Source organism: Cricetulus griseus, chromosome 6, assembly GCF_003668045.3.
Source record: "Cricetulus griseus strain 17A/GY chromosome 6, alternate assembly CriGri-PICRH-1.0, whole genome shotgun sequence".
NCBI lineage: Eukaryota > Metazoa > Chordata > Mammalia > Rodentia > Cricetidae > Cricetulus > Cricetulus griseus.
The window spans coordinates 84,701,626-84,716,882 of NC_048599.1; positions in this window are offsets into that span (position 1 = coordinate 84,701,626).

Here is a 15,257-nt window from a genome sequence, read left to right on the forward strand (position 1 = left end):
GAGTGTCATCCCCATCCAGGTTGAATCCAATGATTCTTCTGAGAGGACAGAGAGCTGAAAAGACAGGGAGGCCACAGAAACCCTTTGAGGATCTTAGTGTGGGGGACGTGCCCTTCCCCCAGGGCAGCTGCAAAGAAAGGATAGGCAATGAGGACTTCAGCTTCCGTGGACATTTCTGATGACCCTCACCTTGCTTATCATCTCCTGGGAGGACCCTTGTAACAGAAACAGTGACACGGGAACCCCTCCTCTTGACTTGGAACCAGTCCCAGAATCCTAGACCTGTAGTAGAAAGGACAGGAAACCTGCTCATTTGTCTGGATTCACTGTTGATCCCAGGGACTAAGTAGGAGGATTTTATTTCTTCCTCTCCCCCCTGATGTTGGGGTGGGCTCTCCTCCTAAATCAGCCCTGGACTCCACCCACTGCCTTCACAACTGCAGACAAGCACAGAGAGTGCTGAACACAGGATGGCTGGGTTTAGGCCCAGCTATGTGACTGGGCTCCCCACTCCTGATATGAAAAATAATAGCAGCATTGTCCCAGTAGACAGGTTTATTTAAAATACAAATCACAAACTGGGCTTAGTGACTCATGTGTGTAATCTCAGCACCCTGGAGGCAGAGGCAGGAGGATCCTCACACATTTTTGGCCAGCCAGGGCTACAGAGTAAGTAAGACCTTGTCTCAAAAGGCAGATCAAGACAAAAGCAATGTCCATTGTGTGGTAGTGTCCCATTTGCCTTCATTCAGAATGGTGTGTAGGTTTCTGTTCTGGTTAGGGCTTTTATTACGGTGATGAAACATCATGACAAAAGCAAATTGGGGAGGAAAGGGTTTCTTTGACTTACACTTCCATATCACTGTTCATCATTGAAAGAAGTCAGAACTGACATTCAAACAGGACCGGAATCTGTAGGCAGGGACTGATACAGAGTCAAAGAGGGGTGCTGCCTACTGACTTGTTCTTCATGCCTTGCTCAGCCTGCTTTCTTATAGAACCCAGGACTACCAGTGCAGGGATGACCCCACCCACAATGGGGTCCCCCCTGCTGCTCACTAATTAGGACAATGTCCTCCAGGCTTGCCTGCACTCAGATCTTACAGGGTTTCTCTGTGGCTTTGGAGGCTGTCCTGGAACTAGCTCTTGTAGACCAGGCTGGTCTCAAACTCACAGTGATCTGCCTGCCTCTGCCTCCCGAGTGCTAGGATTAAAGGCATGCGCCAACACCTCCCGGCCCCTACACTCAGATCTTATGGAGGCATTTTTTCAACTGGGGGTCCCTCCTCTCAGATGACTATACTTTGTTTCAAGTTGGCATAAAACTAGCCAGCACAGTTCCCTAAGAGTGGCCTACAAAGTTCCATAAGACCTATTGGTTGGCTGCCCACTCCAGCCCTGTATCTCCACACCCTCCCCACCTGAGTAAACTTCAGCCATAATTTTAGAGGTAGGGTGGTGTTTTTGTCTGTTTGCTCTTGGTGTGTGTGTGTGTGTGTGTGTGTGTGTGTGTGTGTGTGTGTGTTTCTTTTTGTTCTGATTTCCTTTTCTTTTTTTTATCAATTTAAGGGACACCTGCTTATCCTTTAAGACAGCACCAAGAACCCTGACCAACTGGAGAAAGGGTTCAATAGTTAAAAGCACTTGCTGTTCTTTCAGAGGACCTGGGTTAAATCCCCGGCACGCACATGGTAACCCAACTGTCTGTAATTACAGTCTCAAGGGATTACAGTCTGATTTCTTCTGGCCTCCATGGGCACCAGGCATGCACACAGTGCACACACAGACATACATGCAGACAAAGCACCCCTACACATAAATTAAGTACATTTTAAATGCTTTCATAAAGGACTTCAACCCTCTGGAACTGTGTAGAGCAAAGCATGTCCTCCTTTGAACTACCTGGGCCTCCCCATAAAGACAACTACCACTTGATGTCCAAATATCTGGAGTCCCTGTTGGGGACCCTTCTCAGCTTGTCAGGTTCTGTTTGTTTTTACTTTCTTATGCATGTGGCTATATGTGTGCACACAGTGTGGAGACCAGAGGACAACCTCAAGTACTAGTCTCCTCCTGTCTCTCACTGGCTTGAGGCTCAACAATTAGGTTAGACTGTCTGGGCAGTGAGACTCAGGAATCCTCCTGTCTCTGTCTCCCCAGGGCTGGAATTGCAGGTGTATATCACCACACCTGGCCATTTTACGTGACTTCTGAGAACCAAACTTGGGTCTTCGTGTTTGCAGAACAATGCTTCCTTGGTTGAGTTTCTTAAGGCTAGTGGCGATTCTAACTAACCCGCTGCCTGGAAACATGCCAGACTGCCATCCCAATCAGAGTTAACTGTGACAAAGAAAGTGAACAAAGATTAGAACTCCATTTACAGACGAGAAAGATGAAAGCCAGATAGGAACAAGAGATTTGGCTAGAGAAGAGTCCCAGAAGTCTCCCATTCCAAACTACTTTGGATCCAGGGACCATGGACCATCATGAATGCACAAATCAGTGTGTATACACATCAGATACCAAGCCCTGTGCTGTGTCCTGGGACATAAAGGAGTTGCAACCCTCAGGAATCCAAGATGATTGGCATGTAGACAGCCCCCACACCTTTCACCTCAAGCTGTAGAAAGAGATATAGGAATTCTGGGGCTCCTAGTCAAATGAGAGCAGAAAGAAACCACTTGCTATGGTCTAAATGTTTGGATCCCTTCTTACTCCCCCGTTAAAATTCTTAAGTTGAGCCAGTCACAGTGCCATGAATGCATAATTCCAGGACCTAAGAGGTAGAGGCAAGAGGCTCAGGAGTTCATCTTCTGGTTCATAGCAAATTCTAGGCCAGTCTTGGCTAATAAGACCCTGTCTCAAAAAGCACAATCCTCTGGAAAAAAAAAAAAGAAAGAAAGAGAAAAAGGAAAAAAGAAAAAAAATGTATAAAATTATATACTGAATCTTCAAGATGGTATTAAGAGGTTACTGGGAGGTGATGAGGTCATAATAGTGGTAGTATAAGTCATTATGAATGGGATTTGTGCCCTTATGAGAGGTTTGAGGGAAATCCTTTGCTCCCTTGCAGGCACAGAAAAAGAAATTAACCATCTATGAGCCAGAAAACAAACCTTTGAATCAATTGGCTTCTTATCTTGGAAGTGTCAGCTCCAAAAATAAATTTTGATATTTCGAAGCTACACCGTCTCTGGTGTTTTGGTACAGCAGCCCAATAGACTATCTCCACATCTCCATTCCCCATCTCCTGAGGTTAATTTCCAAGCCAAGGCAGCTGTGCTGTCTGTATGTGTTGTCAAAACAGAACGTGCACAAGACAGATGACATAACCCCACAGATTAGGACAGGTGATCACAGGAAATGTCTGAGCCTCCAAGCAGTCAGGTCAAGAGCCAGGCATAGAATAGGGACATGAAGTGAGCGCCACCTGACCCTGCACACGGCACGGCCCCTCCACTCTAGGCCTCACCTGAACCTCAGCGGGCCCTACAGACAGACACGCTGGACATTGTCTCTTGTCCCTAACCTAACGTCAACAGCAGTTTCTTTCTTTGCCTGTCACTTTCCACAGATAAGAAGTGAGGGCTTAAACTTGCTGCTAAGCTCGCCCCTTCTGTTTGGAGTGTGAGATCTTACACATCAATTGGATCAAGCCAGGCTCCTGCTCAGACCTTCTAAAACCTCTCATTAGCCCAGAGTCAAACCCAACTCCTTAGCAGAACCTCATCTAACTCAGCTCCTGGTCCCTTAGTCAGCCCATTTCTTCTCTCCATTCATCCCCATCCTGCCCTCCATGTACCGGCTTTCTAGATGTGCCTGGGTGATGGCAAAGTCCTTGAACCTACCCTTACCCTTCTCTTATTTTTCCTGAACACTATTTGAAAGGATACTTGGCTGTTCCCTCCTGCCACTCAGGTCTCCAGTGGCTCACACCATCACTCCCGATTTGCTCTTTGCCTATATAATATGACAAACTGGGCATGGGGGTGCATGCCTTTAATGCCAGCACTTGGGAGACAGAGGTAAGCAGATCTCTGAGTTCAAGGCCAGCCTGGTCTATAGAGAAATTTCCAAGGACACCCAAGGCTACATTTTATGTACATTTGACTGTTTGCTTATGATGGGCCCCTCATACTAGAATGTGAGAATGGAAACACGCCCCTTTTGTTCACTGGGCTATCCACAAGGCAGAGAGAGTACTTAGCACGTAGTAGAAACTCAGTATGTTCTTGAGACATAAATGAGTGAGTGGGGGGGGGGGCTGGAGAGATGGCTCAGTGGTTAACAGCACTTTTTGCTCTTGCAGAGGACCTTGGTTCAATTCCCAGCACCCACATGATAGCTCACAACCATTCATAATTCCAGGTCCAGGAGATCCGATGCCCTCTTCTGACCTCGGGCACCAGGCATCCATGTGGTGCACAGGCAGACGTACATGTGATCCAAACATTCATACATATAAAATAAAATAAATAAATATTTTAATGATACTTAAAGCCATTCATTTATAAAGATTCAATGATATTTAAAAGGGGAAGATAAACTGTTTGTTGTGGTGCATGCCTGTAATCCCAGTTGCTTAGGAGAGTAAGGCAGAAGGATCCTGAGTTTAAGGCCAGCCCAGGCTACATGACATGACTCTGTCTCAAAAAATTAAATAACTGTCAGTGAGATGGCTCAGTGACTAAAAGCACTTGCCATGTAAACCTATAAACCTAAATTCCATCCCCAGAGCACACATACATAATCTCAATTTTGTGTAATAGGAGAAAGCACTCCTTCTGCAGCAAGATGAGGGGCTGAGGCAGGAGATGCTCCCAGAAACTTCTGGGCCAGCTAACTTGAGGTACACAGCACAGCAAAACAAGACAGACCCTGTCTCAATAGAGGAAAGCAGACTCGGCATTCTCAAAGCTACCATCTGATCTACACACTGTGAGCTGCTACCACCATTGCTATTATTGGCTTTAGTTTTGTTCATTGTCTTACAAAAAGGTAATTCTAAAAGCAAATAACTGGGCTATGGATACAGTTTAGTATTAGAGCACTTGCCTAACATACACAAGGCCTGGCTTCAGTTCTCATCATTGCAGATGGATGGATGGATGGAGAATGTCATATAATCCTCAAGCCCCTACTCTCTAGCCCTCTACTCCACTTTGGGGTTCAAGCAACAACCCCTCCATGTCCCCATGAGTTAAGCAACAAGCATTTGTCCTGTGTGCCGAGGTCACCCTCAGGGCCTGTCTCTAATGGTCAGGAGACCTCCAGTCCTGGCCTGGGCAAGGGACCGTGGGCAGAGCCCAGACAAGGCCTCAGAAACCCAGTGATTACCCCCTAGAGCAGGCCCCACATCAAAGTTACTCTGAGAGGGGTGAGGCCTCTAGATAAATGAAAGATTAAAGAAGACTTGGTCTCCACAGGCCGCAGGGAGAGGCAGCCCACAAGTGACCACAGAGGGGAGGCTCTGACAGCCCTGGATGTACCCATTTTGGAGGGCAAGAGTGAGGTATCCAGACTCCAGACCCAGGAAGGAAAATCGAGGAGAGGTAACTTGCATAGACATGCACTCTTATTATTTTAGGTCAGCCTTTCCTCCCAGCCCATAGCTACTCCTTAACCCTTTCCCAGTCAGGCAGCAGCCAGGAGGCTCAGTAGCCAGACCCTGGGTCTTGCAGAGACCTTGGTCATTGGGTTTGGTCATTGGGGTTTGTGCCCTCCAGCACGGGAGCCTGTAATGAGGAACTCCTGGCCCCAGCCTTCCTCCCCAGGGAAGGTCTGTAATTAGCGCAGGAGGCCAGGCTGGGGAAGCTCAGACAATGTCATTTGAACCAGGATGAGACAGGGCTCAATTGCTAGTCTCCACTTTTTTTTTTTTTTTCCTGGTGCAATTTCATATATAAAATTCTGGCAAGCTTAACTCTTTCCTGTTTGGACCTTGGTGCTGAGATTACAGCTTGGCATACCATCCATTTTGAGGCCTAGTCTGTGCAATTCTTGATATCCCTACAATCCAGTGGGGACTTCCCAAACATCTACCAATAAATCTTGCAAGTTTTCACTGAGCCAAAGGTAAATCTCCCCACCAGCAAGGAGAGTCAAATCTTGAGAGGTAGAAGATGCATGCTAGAAACCATTACTGGCAAATGCTCCATTGCAGGGTAGAACAAATTAGATAGTGAGGACCAGTGCAGGCAAGGAAGAGAGCTACACAGGAGCTGAGTGTACAGGATGCCCCCAGAGAGGACGGGCATGTGGCAAGCACTCTGTAAATACGTTCTGCAGGAGTCATCTTCCTGAGACATTCTCTGCCATCTGAGCAGGAGGCTGACATCACAGGGAGAGGAAAGGTGAGAGAAGCCTGCCTTAGGTGGAGACAGATAGGAGAGCAATTGTGACAAGAGGGCAGAGGGTACTGCTTCCCCCATCATGTCCCTGAGGCACTTATTCTGAATCCCATCACTACGGTTCACTATAGACTACAACCTGCCTGGTCCCCCCTGGAACGTGAACAACTATGGTTGGCGTCTCTTCATTGCTGCTCTTGGGAGCACCCGTATTGAGATGATATACAAAAGGTACTCAGTAGTGCTAATTGGAGCTGAGGCAGTCACTCAGTGGTCAGAGTGCTTACCTATCATATACAAAGCCCTGGGCTGAATCTCAACATCACATAAATCAAGAGGCACACACCTATAATCTATGCACCCAGGAGACAGGGACAGGAGGATCAGAATATCATCCTTGGCTACATAGGGGTTTTGAGGCCAGCCTGGACTACATGAAACCCTACCCTTAAAAAAAAGTGTTAATTAGTTAATGTCAAACTTCAATAAAGAATGTATTTTTACAACCTTCCCCAGAAGAGATTTGGAGTGTGGCACCAGGACCTTGAAAAATACATCAAAATCTGTGTGACAGATAAAGAGCTTCTGGAAATCAAATAAGATCAGATCAACCATCAATTTAATATATATAATATGAATAGAGTCTGCAGACAGGGAACAAATTGTTCTAAGACATCTAAAAAGATGCTCAGCTTTACTTAAGAGAAATGAATTTAAAGTATGCTGGACATAGCCTGGCATGGTGGCAACTGTCTTTAATTCCAGCACTCAGGAGGCAAAGGCAGGCTGATCTCAGTTTGAGGCCAGCCTGGTCTATAGAGTGAGTTCCAGGATAGCCAAGGCTACACAGAGAAACCTGCCTGGGTGGGTGGGGTGGTGGTGGTATGCTGGACAGACAGGTGAGATGCTTAGTGGATAAAAGCACTTTGCCAGGCAGACCTGATAGCCTGACTTTAATGCCCAGATCCCACAATGGAGGAAGAGAACCAACTCCCAAGGGTTGTCCTCTGACCCCCGTGTATGCCACAGCACTCAGGCTCTCTCTCTCTCTCTCTCTCTCTCTCTCTCTCTCTCTCTCTCTCTCTCTCTCACACACACACACACACACACACACACACACAGAATAACAAATGAAGCTTTAAATTTTTTAAACTATTATTTAATTTCTCGTGTGTTTGGGCGTTTTGCCTGCATGTACATCTGTGAAACATGTACTTGCCCGATTCTCGCAGAGATCAGAAGATGGATTCAGATCTCCTGGAACTGTCTACACAGGGATGTGCGACACCACATGGGTGCTGAGAATTGAACCTAGGTCCTCTGGAAGAGCAGCCACTATGCTTAAACACTAATCCATCTCTCCAACCCCAAAATAAAACTTTTTACAGAACCACATTGGAGACAGGTGTAGTGGCAAATGCCTTTTAATTCCAGCATTCAGAAAGCCAAGGCAGGTGGATTTCTGTGAGTTCAAGGCTAGTCTGGCCTACGTTGTGAGAACCTGCTTCAAGAACAAAACAAAAATGAAGTAACAAAAACAAACCACAGGAAGGCACTTTAAAATCTGAAAAAAATATAAAATCCTGATGGCTTTCTGTTTGAGAGACTAGATAAGCCAGCAACTCCATCTGTTGCCACTGGGGGTATAAACTGGTCTAGGATATTTGATATTCAAGAACACCTTTCAACAGTATAAAGCCAGGTTCTCTTTAACTCAGTCCTTCGCCTTCTGGGAACCTATCCTATGAACAAGCAGAATTTGAACAAGTCTATCACTACATCATTGTTTCTTAGAGTGAAAAACTGGCAACCATCCAAATGTCCATCAGCCGGGGCAGGTAAACACATTATGGAACATTCATACAATGGGTGGCTGTGCAGCAGCTGAAGAGTAGAAGTTCTCTGTGCTAACACAGGAAACTCTCCAGGATAGATCGAGGGGAAACAGCAAACATGCAGTGTGTATAATAACTGGGGGCGCAATACATCTATCCACACACATGCACACACACAGAAGAAAAAAAAAGCCTAAGAAAGTGATAAAACTGATTATATGTTCATGGAAGAGTAAGATCCTTGTAGGTCACTATAAGATGTTGAATTCGGAGGTGAGAGGGTCACTTTTCATTATATTCCCTTTCCAGCCCTGAGTTACCTCAACTCGTTTATCTACTCAACAAAATGTACAAGACAGCCAAGTGTTGTGGTACATCCTAGCACCTAGGAGGAAAGGCAGGCGGATCTCTGCAAGTTGCCTGGCTTATGTATCAAGTTCCGGGACAGCCAGGAGTAGATAATGAAACCCTGTTTCCAAACATTTTTAAAAACAATAAAACTAAGTAAAATACCTCTACCCAGGACCAGGGTTTATCTGTTTCATCTTTCTTAGTTGCCTGTGTGTGCTTTTCCCTCCCATGTTCCCGTTAAGTTTTCCGGAGAATCTGGATTCTAGTAAATGGTACTATTGTTCTATCAACACATGCCTCAAGAACAGGGACTAGGAGCTGGGATTAAAGGATGGTGGCGCTCACCTTTAATCCCAGCACTTGGGAGGCAGAGGCAGGGGAATCTCTGTGAGTTCGAGGCCAGCCTGTTCTACAAAGTGGGTTCCAGGACAGGCTCCAAAGTTACAGAGAAACCTTGTCTCAAAAAACAAAAACTAACAAACAAAAAACAACAACAAAACATGGACTAGGAAATCAGACTAAAGACACTGTGTGACTTTAGACAAGATGATGTATCTCTCTGAGCCTAGAGACAACAGTGTAATCTCAGTGTCTGCCTCTGTAAGTTGTAGTAAAACACAAATGACAACCTTGCCAGAACTGTTCAACCAATCCCTGGAACATGATGAATCCAGACTGTGAGAGCACACCCAATTCAATGCTCAAATTCCTTGCACTGTTGTTATTGGATTGCTGGTGTTTGCAGTATTGATTGTAGGAGCTCCTTATGGATTGAGAAGATTGAGGCACACATTGTACCCTGGTAGAGGACTGGAAGGCAACAGGGCCACAGTAAAGGGAAGTTTATGAATCCTCTCTCTCTCTCTCTCTCTCTCTCTCTCTCTCTCTCTCCTCCCTCCCTCCCTCCCTCCCTCCCTCTCTCTCTCTCTCTCTCTCTCTCTCTCTCTTCTCTCTCTCTCTCTCTCTCTCTCTCACACACACACACACACACACACCAAACTTCTGCTCTGCACCATGCATGCTAATGTCTGAAGGCATTCCATATTGAATACCTGGGCCTCATCTAGACAGCTCCCCAAGAAGTCATTGCCCACTGGTGCTGAATCTCTGCATTGTCCCCTGAAATGTCAGAGATTGTCCCTCTCGGAGACATATCAAGCTGCTGCAGATAACTGGCACTCCCATCTGCTCTGGCTTTGAACTCACAGAGATCTGCCTGCTTCAGCTTCCTGAGTGCTGGAATTAAAGGTATATGCCACCACGCCTGGCTCGCAGCTATATTTTTTTAAGCAGACAGGCAGAGAGAAAGAGAGAGAGAGAGAGAGAGAGAGAGAGAGAGAGAGAGAGGCATCCCCATTTCATAAGCACATGGAAGAGTCAGTCTCCCTGGGAAGCCCTGAGTCCTCTTCTGATGAGAAAGAGGCTGCAGGTGGGTAGGCTAACAGGATGGCACAAGACCGACTGAGTTACAGAATGCACCCCGTGGGCATGGGCACCCCACCTAACTCTTTGAACACATGTTGCTTTCTTGCCACACAGTCAGTCACAGACAAATGTATCCATCGCTCCCTAAGGAATTGGTGCCCTCAGTTCTAGGTTTCCATAAACATTTCTCAGAACATCTGGAAAATATATTTGACTCTTTAGATGTTATTGTTGTTGTGTGGTTGGTTGGTTGGTTGGCTATGTATTTTGAAGAAAAGGCGCCGTGTAGCCTAGGCTGGCCTCAGACTCACTAAATAGCCAAGGCTGGCCTTAAACTCCTGATCCTCCTGCCTCTGCTTCCTGAGTACTAGGATCACAGGCATGTGCTATCACACCTGACTTTGGAATATATATTTCCTTTTATGATGATTGCCAAGGTCAAGCCTGCTGGGTTTCTGTTTGTTCTATTCAGCAGCAGAGGTTAGGGCTAATTCCTAAAGATGGGGTATGCCCAAGGTCTGTAAGGTCCCCTTGATGCATGAGACATCCAACGAAACCTCTGCCCAGACCTGCTTCTCCAAGGATAAGGTCTAGGCAAACATTGGAGAGAGGTAAAGGCTGCATCTGCCAAGGCCTTGGGCCCCCTCCCAGCACTCCAGGAAGACCCCTGATTATCTGTAACTTGTCCAATCCCAGAGGTTAATGCAGCAGAAAAAAATGACATTAAGATCAAATTTCCACCTCTCCTGTTTAATATCTGGGCGGCCTTGTACAAATATAACCTCGTCAAGCCTCTCTTTCTTCATCATCGAAAGTAAAAACATCGGTGTCTCTCTGTCTCACTGCTAAAGATGTTGAAGTGCTGTAGACGACAGAATCTGATGGACTTTGTTATAGTTTAAACGATTTATTCTTATTACTTTTAGCTGTTCATATGTGGGGGTTGAGTGCATGTCTGTGTGAGCAGATGCCCCCAAGAGGCCCAAAGAGACCACTGGAGCATCTAAACCTGGAATTTCAGGCAGATTTGAGCTGCCCACTGTGGGTCCTGTGTAAGAGCAATACGTGCTCTTAACCACTGAGATCTCTCTCCAGCTTCAGACAGTTTTTAATAGAGAGAAAATGATATGGAAAAGAGAAGATTCTAGTATAAGATGAAGGCAGAGTATAGTCAGTGTGTAAACATGCACCCCCGTGAGATTCTGTTGCACATGGTGGACCTCAGCAAATCCAGCTCAAAACTTCTGCACAGCTAAGACAACAAGGAAAAGAGAGACATCGGGGCTTCACGATCCATTTGATTAAACATAGACCTAGGCTCGGCAGAAATCAAAGAAAACAATCTTGCATGGGCCTTCCTAAGTTCAGGTAAGTTGCAAAGTTGGGATGAATGTTATAGGTGTGGAGGGGATACCTCTCCGTGGAGGTCATGGCATTGTCTGTGTTCTTGGGGGGTTTACAACAAATTCAAATTCTTGACAGTGACCATCAGAGTGACTGACATTCAATAAGTACTTTATACCTATTTATTTCTTCCTCCCTCCCTCCCTTCCTTCCTCCCTCCTTCTGCCCACTATATCTTCTCCCTAGAAGGATTGCTGTCAGACCTTACAGACAAATGAAGTCCCCTCTGGACTGCTTCCATGTTAGGACCCATGATTCTGTGTGGTATCCCTGTAAGCTTGGCTGTCTGGTGGTCTTAGATCTCAAGAAACCCTCACCCACCAGCCACCTGGGCTCAGCCTCCACCTCAGCACAGACATAAATCCCAGGACCTCTGAAGCTGTGGCTTCTTCTCATTCCCCACATAGCTCCAGGCTGCTCCCTCCGACCACCACATTCATGGAGCCCAGCCACGTGCAAAAGCACAATTAATATTCCACTCAGTCTCCCCCAGCCCTGCTGCATGTTGGGAGAAGATGGGAAACAGATCTGCAGCCACACACGCTGGCAGGAGCATGCTTGCAGAGGTGAGAACTGGTGCTTTTTTCTACACACACACACACACACACACACACACACACACACACACACACACGAATACAAATGCACGAAAATGGCAGAATCCCCTCGCCTAGGTTTAGGACCACGCCTTTCTGACTGTGGCTATCTTTCAGCTATTTGTACACGTGACAGCACACCATTGGTTGCATTCTCAGCTTCCAGCTAATCACAGAACATAGAACCCCTTGCACATAGGGTCATATTTGTATTCTGGAGAGAGGGAGCCCAAGTCAGCATTGCCTCCCTCTTGGAGGAAACCAGAATCATCCTGTATTATACACTCATTTTTCAGGAAGACTATGGCAAGAGCTGGCTTCACCTCCCCTGCTCACAGGCCCTGCTGAACTGTTTCTGGACAGGATTTTAGTGAAGACTTTGATCTGAGAGCCTGAGATTGCCTCTCAGTTTCCTGGTTACAAGCCACTTCAGTCTCACCAGAGTTTGGGGACACTAAGACCTGGTCAGTTTTAGAGATCACAGGCAGAGGCAGGCCCTCCAACTTTCCATATTCTTGCCCTTCCTCTTAGACCCACAGTTACTGCTCTGCAAGCTCTAGGTGGGGCAGGATTTCAGGGGAGTGTCCCTTATGGGACAGGAGGAAATAACCGGCTCTATTGATTTTTCTCCCCAACAATTTAGACTTGGAGAGTAAGGCAGCTGGAAGAACAAGGAGGGCTAAGTAGACATCTTTGAGAGACTGAGCCAAGTGAGCTAGACTATGCAGCATCTAGGAGAGTTGGTGCAGGTGATCCCAGGAGGTATAGGGGAGAGTGAATTCAAAGCTGGAGACCAAAGAGGATGCGGGTGGAGCCGTTCCCCAGGCAGCAGGCAGACAGAGGGCCAAAGGGCGGACTTGCCTCCAGTCCAAGATGGGACAGTAGAGCAGAAATCCAGCAGGAAAAAAAAAAAAAAAGGAAACTAGTTACCAGGAAAGGTTTTCTTAGTCCTTAAAGAACTTCAGCCTTCAGAGACTTAAAAAGAGGGAAAAGACCTATCTTTAAGGCTGTTCTGTCCAGCACAGTAGCCTGTGACTCACTGGCTGTCAAAGATGCTAGCCTGCTCTTCTCTCAACTTATGCCTTCCCCCACTGAGCAAATGCAGTTCTTCTGGGATGTCTGGAAAGGCCACAGGCTAACAGTCCTAACTCTACCTCTTGAGATAGGGAAACCAGCTATGCCCTAGGCCCCAGTTACCTGTAAAAGAAGGAAAATAAACTCCCTGGGGCTTGCTTCCTCATCTGAATACTAGGCATGGTGACAGAATCTTGTTTCCCTGAATCTAAGGTGGCACCAGTGTTATGCATGAATCGCCATTATCTTTAATACATTATTAGGGAAATCTTCCACCCACCAGACTGTGACATCACCAGTTAAAAGACTTCAGAGGTATTAACACTCCCAAACAAACAGGTAAGTCAGAAAACCCCAGAACTTGTCTTACAAGGTTGTCTCAAGAATTAAACCAAATAACACAGCTAATATACTTCGTGCCTGGCACAGAGCAAGACGTCAGTAAATGTCAGGGGAATGAGTAGGTCAGGATGGAGAGAGGGCAGGACACAGGCCAAGAGTGGAGAAGGGAATGACAGCCAGGGTTGGAAGCCACCCTCCCTTCCTGGCAGTGTGCCACTCCAAAGCTCCAAGTCAAGCCCCTATAGGGGACAGAGGAAGAACAGCCGTGCAACCCATTCTAGGGAACCACAGAGAACAAAGGGCCCCCATCTGCACCCCGGAAGTCAGCCTAATCTCCAGGATGAATATGTTTTCATTCCCCAGAAGTTCCTGCTCAAGTGTGCCAAAACGTTTTTCCTTTATGATACAGGCAAACAAGGCAGGTTTACTTTGGGTGACCTTCTCATCACCACCCAAGGCCTGCCAGCCTCGGGTAAACACCTGCTTTCCTCCCTCCAGGTAGCTCCTGGTAGGAGTCTAGAAGGAAGCCAGAGTACCTAGCTGTCTGAGGGTCAGGCTTGGCTTAGCTGTCTGGGTTCCCAGATTCCCATTTGGAAGACCTCAGAAAGACCCTAGGAGACATCAGTGTTTTGTCCCCCATCTCATACATGTAGAACCTGAGGCTCAGTGAAGGATAGTGACATTCCAGAGTATCTGTATGACAACACACATGTGTGTGAGCACACACACACACACACACACACACACACACACACACACACACATGCACACGCACACTCTCCACCTGACCTTCAGTGTCCAGGACAGACAGGAGGCTTATCTTTGCCCTTTCCTCCTGTGCATGCGTCACTGTCACCAACTGTGTAGAGATGTCATTATGCAGGAGGCTCTTGCTTCACAGCTGGAGCAAGCACTGTTGCAGAGCAGCAGCCAGGCCCTTTGCAGGAGGAGCTGAGCTCAATGGTAAAGGGCTTCCCTAACACTCACGGGCATTGGGGTCCACCCAGGACAAAAGAAATGTGCTTCTGACCACCCCCTCACTGGACTGGAGTGGGAGTGAAAGGGAGTGCTATCAGAACGGTCATAATCCTTACCACTGTTTTCACAGACTAGAGCCTCAGCATCAGTGTAATGAGCAGAGTGGAGGGATTTGTGTCCATCATGGGGCTCCACCGTTCACCAATCCTGTACCACTGCCTGCCCCATCCCATCGAGCCTTTCTTTCTCAGCTGCATCCTGTTCTCCCAGTACCTGGAATATTTTTCCTTACATTTTGCCCCTGAATGCCCTAAATTCATAATTAGGCTCCCAGTTTGCACTGTTTAGAGAGACCTTCCACACCCACACAGTCATGGGACTATTTTATTTCTTCATAGTTCTTTGCAATGTCTCTTAAGACTCCACCCCCATGGGTTTCAAGTACCTAGACTAGGGGGTATTAGTAAGCCCCCGGTGACACTTATAGGATGTGTGTGAATGGTCAGGCACCCTTATCTGTGCTGGACTCTGCCACTGCTTTTATTCCTATGCTATGCCTATCCTTTGTTCCAGGCTCTGCTTACCCTTCTCTTCTTACTCCCTTTCCCCACTTTGCCTCCCGGATTTCTCTTGGGAGACCTTGCTTCTCAGACTCCACTGGAGGTACCGGAACAAGAAAGCCTCCCCAGGATTATTTTCAATGGTTTCCTGGGGTGTTCACCTGGATAAGAATAAGGAGAGACAGGGCACTTTAATCCTACTTATCTAAAACTATATAATCTTCCCCAATCACTTAAATGGTACCTATGTCTCTAATTACAGAGCAGGCTGGGGGGAACACTAGCACAGCTTCCAGCCAGCCTCAAGCAAAGGGACACTTCAGCCCCCCTTGGGAGCCCACA